Source organism: Schistocerca nitens, chromosome 2 (genome assembly GCF_023898315.1).
Source record: "Schistocerca nitens isolate TAMUIC-IGC-003100 chromosome 2, iqSchNite1.1, whole genome shotgun sequence".
Taxonomy (NCBI): domain Eukaryota; kingdom Metazoa; phylum Arthropoda; class Insecta; order Orthoptera; family Acrididae; genus Schistocerca; species Schistocerca nitens.
Genome location: NC_064615.1, coordinates 521,375,473 through 521,389,886, shown reverse-complemented (window position 1 = coordinate 521,389,886; position 14,414 = coordinate 521,375,473). Strand labels below are relative to the sequence as shown.

The following is a 14,414-nucleotide window of genomic DNA, read 5'->3' as shown; positions in this document are numbered from 1 at the left end:
AGGTAAAGGGCGATAATAATGTAATTTATGTTGCGCCAGCTCTACTGAAAGACAAACACGTCTGTGTAAAAATTAAATCTCTTGCATGGCTGTATGAGAGTAAGGTCCTTATGAATTGTAAATATTTCATAAACATGTCAATGCAATGGAGACAATATGGCTGTTCTTTTAGTCAGCAGAGCTATCTCTCGCGTAACAAATTTTCGTATGTCTCCACATGTAAAAGTGTTCACCAGCATCAAGCATCGTACATTTTGTAAATTGCCGTAGTGCAGCTGTTCGTAGTGACATACTTTTCATCATTCAAATTTTCTAACTGACCAATGGGCTAAGTACTATAGTACCTCCAGAGTAGTTGAAAGTTCACACAAACGATTAGAGCTTGCTGTTACAGCTGTGCAGAAAACGTTTGAATAGAATCCCAGTTTCTCTGCAACATGAAAAAACATTTTGTCGCATCTGCTAAGCAAATGAGAGGTAGTGGGCCATTGGCTCCCTCGTACTTATTATATTTGTAACAAACTAGTTAATGCGACAACAATGCCCACTGCTAAAGCACACAAGAAAATGTTGCAATATGCCTTCTCACGCTCACGAGCCGCAGCCTACTTATCACAACAGCGGTTTATATTGGCCACTGTCATTTGTGCCACGCGTCAAAATAATAGTTCGTCGGTACATTGCAAGCTCGGGAAAAATGAATAAAGTGTTTGATATGTTTTTTGCTGTAGCTCGGAAACGGTTTCTGTTCAGATCATTATCTAGCCAAAGCAAACTACGTGCTTTGACGGATCGTAAGAGGAACATTCAGACACCTTGTACGAGCACTTCATTACGTGTTACAGGCGCGCCCTTTGGAAATCGATGTACAGTGACAGCGCGGCTGCGGAAGCATGGATTTTTAACGTCACATCGATGACTTCATTAGAGACGCCGCTCTATCTTTAGTGGGCAAGCACGGAAGAAGTGTAGACCGTCGCCATGGTGTAGCGCGTGTGCCGGCTGTCTCCGGAAAACTACGGCAAAGCTAAACTTGAAAGGCTGGCTGCTGGTTTTAAATCTGTTCTTTACAAATAAGAGTCAAGTCCCAATTACACTCACAAGAATCGACGTTTTATTTCAAAACCACAGCCTTGCGGACCTAGTTTTAGATTTAAGATAATTATTCGACGATGACTAGACAAATAGCTTTTGGTATATTTGAAGTCAAAAATTTCTAGAAGGTGGTGAATTATGTTTTATCTGGTCCATACGTAAAACGGAAACCCACAAAGTTTGCTTATGAGGTATGTCGTCTGTGTAATATGCGAATCAAATCTGGAAGTAGAGAGGAAAATTATATGCATTCTGATTCTGTAAAGCAGGCATTTCGTATCTTCTCTGGCATCTGAGTTAATGCTTCTAATCGTTTCTGACTACATTTGTCCATATAAGTTTTAGCTGCAGACTTCTACATTTATTAAAATAATTAATGAATAGTATTTTCTTTATCGGCAAGGGAACGAATAGGAGCCATACAGAAAAACTAGGTGAAACAATGCAAGGAATGAAATTATGAATAGGATAAAAGGCGATAACAGAAATATATTTTTTCTACGCTGTAAATATTTTCATAAATTCTTTTCTCTCTGACTTACCATGAAAACTACGTTTAGTACGAAATTTCCCAGTTTAATGCGATAATAATCTGTGGGAAGCTTAGTTCCAAATTTCCCAGTTTAAGGGGATATTATCTGTGGGAAGTCTGTACCTGCCTTTAGCCACTAAGAAATGGCCGTGGTCAACCCTGCTAGCGACTGTTCCTCCATACATGTTGGGGCGTGGCTTCTTCTGCAAGTCAAACTTCATAGCGTTTCTTATTCTATACTCCACGAGCTATAAACGACATGTACATTGCTCTAATCTGTAACATAGTACCTGTCATAAGTAGCTCTTTCCATTGCAGAAATTTAGCACTGAACTATTTCCTGAAGCATCTAGAAAATGGCAGCCACAGGCAGGATGGAGAACATCTTCAATGCACATAATAAAGGTGAAAAGTATATGTTGAAATAATACCGTACTTCTCTATTGGCTATTTCTGTCAATTTTATACATTTTTCTGTTGCTAAACTCCTTATTAAAGGAATGACTGTTATACGAAAAATCAATCCTCGACGTAGTTTCTATATATTTTCTGCATTTGACGCGATAATCACTTTTATGCAAGGAAGTAAGCATTGCTCAGCAAATCTTTTCATCGAATGTACGGCTTGAAGCACGCCGGTAGCCAAAGTACTTGCAGTTTCACATTCGACTCGAAAATGAACTTTTAAAGAAACTGCATGGAGGTAGAACCCAAAGAAATTAATAAGACTTATACACCAATTAATCGACTTGCAATTTATCCTTATTTTACATGAAGTTGTAGCAGCAATAATATATTTCCAAGACGAATTTAATTGACTGTGATCAAAAACTTGTACGTCTCTCACTAAGGAGACTGTATGTTACTTTTTTGCAAAGACCGACTCTGTTTCCTAAAGTCACGAGAACGAAAATAGGTGATAAAACAACACACTGGGGCTTCACTTATTTCTACCAAACATTAAATGTGTTTCCCTTATCAAGGTGATGAACAACTGAAGCCATTCGCCACGATACATTACTTCCGCAATCCAGAATTCTGCACATGATTAACCTCGAAAAGAAAGAGCAACATCTCTTTGTAGCTTGCAAACGAACACTTCCGGGTTATTTTGGTTACGACTGGCACATACAAGCTACATTCAGGCGTAGTTCTCGAACCACAGGAATACCTTACAACATACTTGTTTCTACCGTAACAGATGGCTTTATAAGCATCATAGTGTTTCACCATAAAAATATTTTTATTTACTAATGAAATAATCTGTAGGGTGACTATATCAAGCCCAGTAAAGCAGAATTTAAGATTCAGGACTGACATTTCAAGAGCGGAGTTCAAATCCATACCTCAAACTCCTGATTTAGGTTGCCCGTAAATCGATTCTACCCTGTGCCAGAATGGTATCGTCCACAAGGCTACGACCAAACTTCTTCCCCTCATTTGCCCAGCTGAGAGCTCGTGCCCCGTCTATAATGATCTTTCTGGCCACGAACGTTAAAATTTAAGCTTACTTCTGTTCTAATTATCACAAACTCACTACTTAAGGAGTATTAGAGGTAACTGTCGCACCGATATGTAGGACATTAGAGACGCAGTAGAAACTCGGCCTGGACAAAAGTTGATATGGGAATCAGCACTGGCCTTCGCTTCAGATGGTTTGAGACTAGTACGGTGGACCTGAATCAGCATGGCCGACGGAAATTTTAACTCGTCTGATCCAGAATAACTAATGCTCTACCTCATTTACTTTACCACTTCCGGTTGTTTCCGAAGGAACAAGTACTAACCATAGGGTATGCTCCTTGAAACTTCACGGAGAATTTGTTATCGACTCAGCTTCCAGGCAAACATTTGGGTAATGGTTAATACTTGTTCCTACACTTTGACCGAAGACCTTCCACTCGTTGTCAAGATGAATCAGTCGCAGACACGCCGTGACAGTGGTTGTTAGTATATGAACGGAGGTGTCCAGAGACGGTGACAAGTGCGAATTCTCGAAATCTGACAGACCATAAATCGTATTGAAAGCCAGTGAAACGGTGTTACATGCTTGCAATTCCAAAATTACTTCTGATGCAAAGTACCGATTCTTAAAATTTGATAGGCTACTTTCAGCTATTTTTAATTCCAAACTGCATTTTATACATTCCCAGTCAATTTCTTAGGCGGCATGACTGTTTCCTCGTGAATTATTATGTAATAAATTCTATTACTCTGCAACGTGATGTTAGAGTGGAATAGTGCTGGTAAAGTGTTGCACTAGGCAGAGCCGTTTGCGAGACCAAGAATGGACAGTGGCAGCCAGCAGCGGTACTCACGGGGGCGGCGGCGGCGCTGGTGGCGGCGTCTGGCAGCGGCGTCGCTGAGCGGGCGGTACGGGCGTCGCGGCGCGAGTGTCCGGGCCCCGGGGCACAGTGAGGCTGAGGCTGCGGCGTCGCGCCGCCCCGCCCCTCCGCCGCTCGCCCCTTCCCACCCCCACCACTCCCCTCCCCGCCCAGCCGCCGCGCCTCCGACGCCACCCCCACCATGCGACGCTTGCCGTCCAGCGCCACGCCTGCACATCTGCTGATACCGTGGTTGACCTTTGTCTCCCTAAACCGATCTCATTCTCACGCAAAGGTCTCGCGACCGAGTGCCCGGCTGGCGATCTTGTCAGCAGTAGTCACTCGGCCGATTCTGGAAGCAGCTGGAGCCTCATGCATACTTACCTCCGCTGAGGCCGTCGCGTGCACTTACGTCACAAAAAAACTCAGAAAGAAAATTACCCTGAATTAGCAGAATGTCCTCACATTTCTAGCTCCATGAAGAATTTAATTTCGAGCAGATTTTCCTCAAGAATACATTTTCTGCTCAGCCAATTTCGGTTGAAAACGTGCGGAATTTATTGTGGGACATCGTGGAATTATCCGCTTCAGCCGCTACGGTTTCATGAAGTTCCGATAGGCGACTGCGCTATAGCAGCCTTCAGAATTGCGTCTGAGGTGCGTTCGAAGCACAGGACTGTCACTGAGTTCCTGTTGCCGGAAGACCAGAGCATCGTAGATATTCAGAGGAGCTTGCAGAATGTCTACGGAGGCCTGGCTGTGAGCAAAAAAACGGCGAATGGTTGGGCGAAGCATTTGTCAACACCGCAAGAATGTTGCGCATACCTGTCCGACCTTTCGTACTCCGGCGGCAGCACCAGCTGTAACGCCTGTAATGTTGAAACGTGCGGACACTCTCATTGGAGGTATCGAAGAATCACAGTCAAACACCTTGCTGCAACAACTGGACGTCTGTGACAACGTAAACCGTAACACTATGTCTGCGCTGCCGAGAGGAGCTCATGGAACTTCATTGGACTGTTCTTCCTCATCCACCCTACAGCTCGGATATCGCAACTTCGGACTTCCATCTGTTTGGCACAACGGAAGATGCACTCTGCAGGAAGCAGTACAAAAAAGTGGATGATGAGGAGGGGTAGTGATGCAGTATGGCGGCGGCCGGCCGGTCGCACACGACTGTGACTCGAGCAATGCTGGAACGTGCGGACACTCTCATTCGAGTTGGTCGGCAGATCACAACCAAACACCTCACTGCACAGATGGACATATCTGACAACACTAGGCCGCACAATAGTCTACGGACCCGGGGGAGCTCACAAAACAACACTGGATTGCCCTTCATTCTCCCTACTGTCTTGATCTCGTACCTTCCGATTTCTTTGTGTTTGGCACAATAAAAGATGTACTCTGGGGGATGTAGTACGAGTATGATGGGGAGGTTATTGATGCAGCAAGACGTTGGCTCCGACGTCGATCAGTAGAGTGGTACCATACAGGCAGTCGCATTGAACGGAGAGTATGTTGAAAAATAGGGTTTTGTAGTCAAAGAGTGGGGAATAGTGCGGTGTATTTGAATCCTGAGTAAATTCAACATGCTTTCAGAAAAGAAAAATGTGTTGCATTACTTATTGGACGCCTTTCTGATCATGTCAGGTGATATTACTTAGTATGAGAAGCAATCACAACTGTGATGATACATGTCAAATGATGAAAAATATGATGGTCAGATGGGGATAAGTTTTTATGTTAGATTTAAAGGCTTGCTGTCTTGGCTTTTTTGCTGTGTAAGAGATTTCCTTATCTTCCAATGCTTATGCACATTTACGCACCGGTTTAGTTTGGCACTTTGCCATTGCTCTTCACGTTTGTGTATGGCCTCTGTTCCAGTATGTCGGTTCCCCTGGTTCTGCGATGCGCTGCTGCGCGTCCTCGGCTGGACGTGACCGGCTTATGCAGCCTGTGTTACACTAGGGGTGGCTAGCCCCTGTAACTGAGAAGACGTGCCGTGCAAGCCCGCTATGCTTGATTAGGCTGGGCTTTCTTATCAACGTTTTATGATGCCGGTTCCTATTGGCTTCTGTTTCAAGGGTTACATCTTTCTCTAGTTCCACTAACTATTTTGTTCAGGATGGTTGTGTACTTCTGACGCCAGTTTTTTTGCAGCAAGATAGCGGTCTCCTATTACTTATCCTTACGGAGATTTTAAGGACATATCTATCGAAAGGTCCGTATACCTCACTTGCTAATCGGCGTTATATTAATTCAGTAGTTCCTGTTTTAAAATAATTCTAATTACGATTTTGGTATCTTCTTTATGCCACTTGTTTGTTATCTGAAGATGTGACTAAAATTTCATGAAATGAGTCCTAATTTTTTTTTTTTTTTAATTTCGATTCCAAGTGGATACGGCGAACTGTTTTATATCTCGGCCTACAAGGTACGCTCATGTTTTCCCCCAGATGAAAATGTGCTGGGGTTGGAGCAGTGGAATACAATGGAATAATAGAGGAGATTTCTGCTTCTGGCAGTTACCTTTAATCCAAGAGAAAATCTCCAATACACAGTGAGACAGTCTGTAATCGATTCCAGCCATTGTTTTGTTGCCCTCTCGCACTGTTTCGCTCTCCGCTAGGTGGCGATTGTTGTACGCCCCTAAACATGGCGGGACGAGAAAATGGCTCTAAGCACTATCAGACTAAACATCTGAGGTCATCAGTCCCCTAGACTTAGAACTACCTAAACCTAACTAACCTAAGGACGTCACGCACATCCATGCCCGAGGCAGGATTCGAACCCGCGACCGTAGCAGAAGCGTGGTTCCGGACTGAAGAGCCTAGAACCGCTCGGCCACAGCGGCCGGCGGCGGGACGAGACACAGATCGTCTGGAGAGAGTGCAGTTCTAGACGACGAGTGTCACGGTCGGGAGACCGAGCAGCTTGCTGCGCTCCGCTCTATTAATGGCTTACGAGCGGGCCTAGATGGCGTGGCGCAAAAGTCTGCCTAATGATAGACAGCAGTCGAAGTCTAGCAATGTGTATGGATGCATATGTAACGACAGCTGTGTTCGCAATGTGGTGTCTGGAAAGTACATCGGCAGAAGTGTACTTTTCTCAGTGTGAAGTGTTATTTATCGGTCCTGTGTGAGCTTGTACTGACACACGCCGTCCCGTGTGAAAGTAAGCTCCACGCTGTATCGAGCTGAGACGGCGGTTGTAACCACACTGGGCGGTGGCACTGTGTAGCTCGCAAAATGCATGTGCTATGGATGCTGTGCGCGTAAAGGCAAACTTCACTATGAAATTATAAGGGTGAGTATCTGCAAGTGTATGAAATGAACGTTACTCCTTGCCCCGTGGTTTGTGTTTTTGTCCATCTGCAATGACCCTTATAAATTTTACGTTTGAACGTATCTTTTCTTCTGTGCTACGTTTATTAGCCGATTTGCTGACTGCATTTAAAACAGAGTTTTCCTATTACACGTTGTTTTTAAAGTTTGTTTATACTGTCTTTTAGTGGTTTAGATTTTACGAAGTGTTTTAAACGATGCAGTGATTTATTAAAAGAGACCGTCAATTAATTACCGCAGAGTGGAATCATCAGCTCATTAATTGAAGGCAGTGATGGTTCGTGAACTGTTGTGGTGCTGGATGGTTACCGTTAGTGATTGATTTCTTGAAGACAAATTAACATTTGAGTCGTTATTGCGGCATCATTCATCAGATGCCGTATATTTTAAGGCTTTGTTATAAGGAAATGTAAAGCTCCTTCGACAGCTGCCGGAATTTAGGTCCATTAGGTGTTTATTCCGATTTCCGAGCTCGGGGCGGTTTTCAGCCCTTATAGTGTGGGCTTTAAAATAATTGTGCTCTAGTCGTTATACGTATGTTCGTTTACTGTTTTAAAAGATACTTGTGCTGCCCCGTAACCGGACTGTTCATATTAATGCATGCAGCCGCTGTCGGCATAATATGTGCCCTGGAGGCGTGTTGTGCCCGTCTCTTGTAACAGATGGTTGAACAGTCTTGCAATTAATGATGTTTTTAATTACGGCTATTTAGTCTAAGTAAAGCCTTGTAATAAAATATTGTGAATTTAAAAATTTATTGCCTTTCAGTTATTTTCCTTGCACTCCAGAGTTAGAACGTAATCTGTCCATTCTCTTGTGTTTGTGATTGTCCTTACTCTGTATTCGTTTGTCTGAACTGATAAGCTGATAGAGAGGCACAAGAAAGTCTTAAAAGCCGGCCGGGGTGGCCGAGCGGTTCGAATCCTGCCTCGGGCATGGATGTGTGTGATGTCCTTAGGTTAGTTAGGTTTAAGTAGTTCTAAGTTGTAGGGGACTGATGACCTCAGAAGTTAAGTCCCATAGTGCTCAGAGCCGTTTGAGCCAAAGTCTTAAAACTTTTTTCGATGGGGAGGGAGGGGGGAGGGGGAGGAGGAAGAAGGGGCAGTTTAACACTGAAACATCAGCCTGATATTTATGAAAGTTTGTGGAGATGTTTATCATGTAAAGGATGTTGGTTAAGCTTTCAATCCATCAAGGTCCCAGATGTAGCTTCCATTGGCACAAATACTCTCTAGTATTCGTTATGACACGGAAGCAAACAGCCGGTGAATTTCATTTTGAGTGATTTCTTGCCATGCCTGAATCACTTGCTCTGGCATTTCATGAAGATGTCTGGCTGGCGCGTAGTTTCAAATTGAAGTCTTGCGATCGCAGCCCACATGTGCTCTGTTAGTGATAAATCAGAGGAGTGTGTAGGCCAGTGGTGTGTACTACAGTATGGGAGTATTACGCTATCTTGTTGCAGTACATTTGGTACCCTAGTCATCAAAGGTATGGCAACAGTGTTAGCCATTCATGATACATATTGGCGAATAATCAGCCTATCTTGAACAATTACCACACGTCCACTTTTAATGTACGACACCTCCTCATACCACGATCACAGAAGCTGGTGATGGATAGGTCTCGAGAACAGCTTCTAGGCCTTCTACGACGGTGTCCATCAGACCGTCACAATAACATGCGGATCCCATCGATGAACACCACGGAACGCCACTCAACATCTCAGGTGACTCTGGCTCTTTACCACGCGACTATTATTTGTGGTATCGTGTAAGGAGTACAGGACAAATGGCCACACGCGACCACAAATTAGCTGCCAGTAATCTGTCTCCAACACTATTCAGCAGAGACAGTCGGGCACAATTCCACTGTACTCGTGGAGTAGAGCTGCTGGACGGACTCGCACCTAGTCTCGTACTCACTCACAAGTTGTCCTGAATCTGTCCCGTCACCAGTCGTTATTGAGTAAGTATGCGACAGCCAACTGTATGTGCGATCTGTTGTTTATGAAGCTCCTACATATCTCACGCCAATCATTAGACATTTCTCAAAGTTCGAAATATGATGATAAGCTGCACGTACATTTGGTATGCCCACAGCCTTTATAGTGGCCGTAAAAAAAAGAGAGATATTTGTATCGACGAGGAGCATCTGACTAACGCCAAGAACGGTTCGTCAGACAACAGTACATATATTGCGCAACGGTCCACTCTGTCAGTATTTTAGAAATCTTACGGTGTGGCTCGATCAACAGATAACCTCTGAGGCTACTAAAGGCCAGTTCGTATCCTTGTATATAAACGAACATCGCCCAACGGTACCATCCGGCAGCCCTTAGGCGTCACTGGATGCGGATACAGAGGGACATCTGGTCAGCATACCACTGCCCCGCCCGTTATCAGTTTTCGTGACAGATGCCGCTACTTCTCGATCAAGTATCTCCTCAATTGGCCTCACAAGGGCTGAGTGCACCCCACTTGCCAACAGCACTCTGCAGATCCGAACGATGATCCATCCATGTCCTTGTATATGAGAATAAACATTTAAACCACATGTAGACTCAAGGGACTGACAACGTCACACCACCTGCATAGAATAAGATAAGAATAGAATAAGATAAGAACTCGGCAGGCGCAAATTCGTCGTTCGGCAACGTGACTTACGCTATTTTTATAAAATTGTCCTAATGTACAACTGTAAATTCCCATAGATATCGTACAACATCACAAAATATTTATTGATTATTACATTAGAAAAGGGGTAAGATGCGAACATTAATCTGACCCAGGTAAAGAGATTGGAAAGCTCAAATAAATTTCTGGTTTATTAGAACAATTACGACAACAAACCATCGTATAAATTAATACAAGACGTAGCATCTGCTACACTTAATACAGTTATATTTGTCTCGATTCCTGATTCGGCAATATTAAGAAAATGCAGAAATACTGGTTTGGTGCGTAAATTTAATAAACGCAACAGACACACATAATCAATAACAAATTCTCCTTAACCATTTACAAGCCCCGGCAACACCGGCGAAACTTTAAGATTCCGCGACTGTAGACACCTCTTGGTTTTACGGCAAAGAACTCGTCGAGCCATGTTCGCAGTGTATATTCATCTGGAAAGGAAGTTCCTTGAAGGTAGTTCGATAGAGACCTTGAAAGGTGAAAGTCTAAGGACCTGGTGAATTACGGGGGAGTGGAATCACTTCCCAACCCAACTCCTGTATGGTGTTTTTTGTCAGTCTAGCAAAGTTAGGGAGGTCATTGTCAGGAGCAGTATTACTTCACGCGGTCTTCTTGGTCATCGTTCTTGGTATTGCGGCTACAAGGCCTCTGGGTTGTCGACAATAAATGTCAATAGTGTGATAACACCTAGAGGAAGCAATTAGTTGTACACCACACCGTCGCTGCTCTACCAGATGCATAACATTATCTTTTGTGGATGAGCGCAGGTCTTTGTACTGGGAGTTGCTGCTTTTTTTGGGCCCAACCATCCCTTTCTGTTTCTTATGTCAGCATAAAGACACGATTTTTCGTCACCAGTAACGATACAGGACAAAAATGTTTGGTGTTGTTCATGAACCAACTGACGACGACCAAGCAGAGATGTACATATCCACACCCGCTGATTTTTGTGATATTGATTAAGAGCATGCGATACCCATACACCCGATTTTTGAAGCTCTCCCACTGCATGAAAATGTCACAACATGGTGGAATGATCTCATTTCATCACATTTACCAGTTCTTGAGTACACTGACATCAATCATTGTGGACTAATACGTTTAAACCACCTTCATCAAACCTCGGAGGTCTTCCTAAAGGTGGAGAGTCACTAATGTTAAAACGATTCTCCTTCAAACGAGAAAACCATTTTCGTGCCGTGCTCTGTCCAAATACATTATGCCTGCTCTGTCCAAATACATTATCCCCTTATACGGCGCAAATATTTCTTGCTGTCTCCACCGCTGTCTTTCTCTATTGAACTCAAACAGAAGAATATGTGAAATGTTCCGATTCTCCACTCGGCACTCCATTTTCTAGTGTCCACTCTTCCACTCACTATTTCCAAAGGACAAAATGACGGAATGTAAACTCAAATAGCAACAATGAACTATAAATAAGAAATGACAATCGATAAATGAACCCATGGCAATCGAAACTCCAACATGCAAAAGATAAACGCTTCGAACTTGTGCACCAACCTAATATTTGCCATCTGTTTTGAGAATGAAAAGAAAGATTAACTAACTTGTGATCGCGGATTAAATTGCAGACACGAACGTAAGTAGTACTGTATTTTGGGGTCAGCTTATTCGTCACCCTGATACGTAGTTCGTCATAAAACCTAATCAGTCACACTGCCACTAGACACCCGACAAGCCGTAACAATAAGGAAAGTAGCAACGTCTTACGTCCGATCGCTGAGCAGGACGCATAGCGAGGGGACCGTGTCCTTGTCAAAATCAATTCAAGAAACGTATCTTGCACTCTCAGAACTAATATTGCAGCCACTCCCAGTACCAATACTAATATCATGCACTTCTTCTTTTCAGATTAGTGGCAACAGAAATATCAGACCAATATTCTTCTTTTCAACTTAGTGGTAACATAATTATCAGACCATACCTTGTCTGATACAAACTACTTCCAACCAGCGCCTTCCGGATCAGTACTGCCTACTCGTACCAACTCAAAACAACATGCAGCTCACACGCAAAAGTGCTCAGTACCAATTAACTCATAATAATGTGCACTCCACAACATGGCAAGTTCACTTAGGACTGAGCACATCTGGAAAGAGAGTGCCTCAGTACAAGTGCTTCCCTGTAACTGCCTCTTTCCCTTCCTTCAAATACAACGCGCTCACGTGACACCATCACTTGCTAGGTGTTCATTGGCTGAGGTACTCTCTCCAAAGATAACCAGTAACACCTAGATACTTCCCATGTTGTAGAAGGATATCGAAAGCGACTAGCGAGCTGTCAGAAAATAAACCAAAAGATCGCCTTAATCGATATGCAAAAATACATGATCGAAATGAAGGGTGGCTGAATTAACAGAAACCTATCAAGTGTTGTTCGTTATCTCTATTTGAAATGTTCCAGTAATGTTAGACACACAGTGTTATTCATCTGTTGGAGTGAATTGTCTTCTGTAATGGAAATATGCCTGCATCAGGATGAATATGTAATCTACATGCCCAACAGGAGTTTAAATATAGAGTATCAGCTTGGCAGCGTTGGATCAAGGAGTTCAGGGTGTAATAATTTTCCATTTCTGTAGCAGTGCATTTTTTTTAATTTCTTGTATCTAACATCGATCACTCCTCTTTTTACAATGACAGTATTCAGCTGTGATCTACTGCCATCTTCAAATCAGTGTTGCAGCGTACGAAGATCTTCATAAACCCCTGGTTTCAAAGTGAGGATTTAATTGGTTTCCCTTTGTTACTAGGCCAACCTTGTCTCGGTAAAAATATGGCAGCCTTGTGTACGGTGTGTAGCTGTATGTGTGTGTAAAATCAGAAAGTGGATGACTTGTTCTACAGATGTGTGTACCCATCCGTCAGCCGGACGAGCGAATATTCCGTTGCGCCTGCCTCTCCGATTGATTGTTGGGCAAGTCATTAAAAAAGTGAGAACAAAAAAGGGAAAAAATCAAGATGGAAGATCGGTTTTAACATCCCGTCACGAAAAAGATGATTAAGTCCCGAGTATGAGGTCTGTTACGTTGGGGGAGGGAGCCTGTGGAAGGAATCGGGTCTTTCTCTGAAGTAACTCTTCCGGTATTTACCTTTATCTATATGACGAAACCATAGGAAAGATGCATTTGGATGGCTGTATCGTCGTACTTCCGAAAGCAGGCTACATCTACACCTTCAACTACACTCTGAAAAATACTGTGAAGTGCACGGCAGAGTGTAAATCCCATTGCACACTGTGTTTACGTATCCGTAATTAATCTGTTGTCGAATGAAGAAAGTACTGTAATACTTCCTTTCCGTGTTTGCCGCTACCTCCTCAACACTATTAAGTTAAAGATCAACCCCGTTGTGAGCTGCAAGCCGTATTGACGATTTGCGTTTTTACTCGATATTCGCAAGACGTGTAAAATTTTCTTAAAAATTTTGCAAAATTAATTTTTAAATTTATCTTTCAAGCTTGCACATTGCAGCCTTCAGCCTTCAAAATATTATTGTAATATCTTTTAAAATTTTGAAACTTAATTGTGGCCTTCAGCCATTGGTATTGCACCTTGCATATGTGTGTTCTATCTGCTTAACCTTAAGGGGCTCCGGAACGCCCTATACTTGCAATGTTAAAATAACGCTTATAAATTACATCTTTCCTCACAAAGTATTTGAGGTAGGAAGTTGAACTTTTTACAGATTATTTATTGGAATATGGGCTACAACTTAAAACGGGGATTTTACAAAATTTTAGTTCAGTTATTAAAGATGATTTTTTTTCAATTGTAATGAAAATTCACAACATTTTTTTTGCAATTTTTTATTTATATATTCAAAAATATACAGTTTTTTGGGAAAAAGGCTGTGTTAAATTATGCAGAAGGTACTGTGTAACATTTACTGAAAGTTTGAAACAAATATGTTTTGAAGATCCTTAGAAAACATGTAATTAGTATGAGAAAATAAAAGTTTTGGGAATCGAGCGACAAAGATTGGATTAACTTTTTAGTGCATTCCAGGTCCATCCTCTGCAAACTCCTCCTCCAGCTTCCTCTTGTTCCTCCTCCTGTTTACTCTTGCTTGTATTTCTAGACTCTTTACAGCCCTGTCTGCAGCCCGAAGGCGTTCCTTGTCTAAAGCAAGCATCGCTCGTACCATGTTAGAAGCTATCTTCATTTCCATATTTCTAAATACCTTTGGCTTTCCAACATTTCTCCTTTTCTTAAAAGCCTTCAGAGGATTTCTAATAACTTTACTTTTACTCATTATTATACTTCAACAAAACAGAGACTCAAGAAACAGAATTAATTACGAATATTTTCGAGATAACGACAGAGTAAATAAACATGAAACAATCGACAATCACACCAGCGATATATATTGAACCATCACAGGTTAGCCACAACACATAC

The 14,414-nt window shown here is 42.6% G+C and overlaps 1 protein-coding gene across 2 annotated transcripts in view; it reads right to left on the bottom strand.

Annotated features, from left to right (window-relative positions):
* LOC126236504 (neuromodulin) overlaps positions 1 to 4,042 on the bottom strand; it is a 949,037-nt gene extending 944,995 nt beyond the window's left edge. For both annotated transcript variants that reach the window (XM_049945862.1, XM_049945864.1), the window contains exon 1: positions 3,946 to 4,042. The gene's annotated coding sequence lies outside the window, so the exon portion shown is untranslated. The remainder of the gene's footprint in view (positions 1 to 3,945) is intronic.
* Positions 4,043 to 14,414: the final 10,372 nt, after the last annotated feature.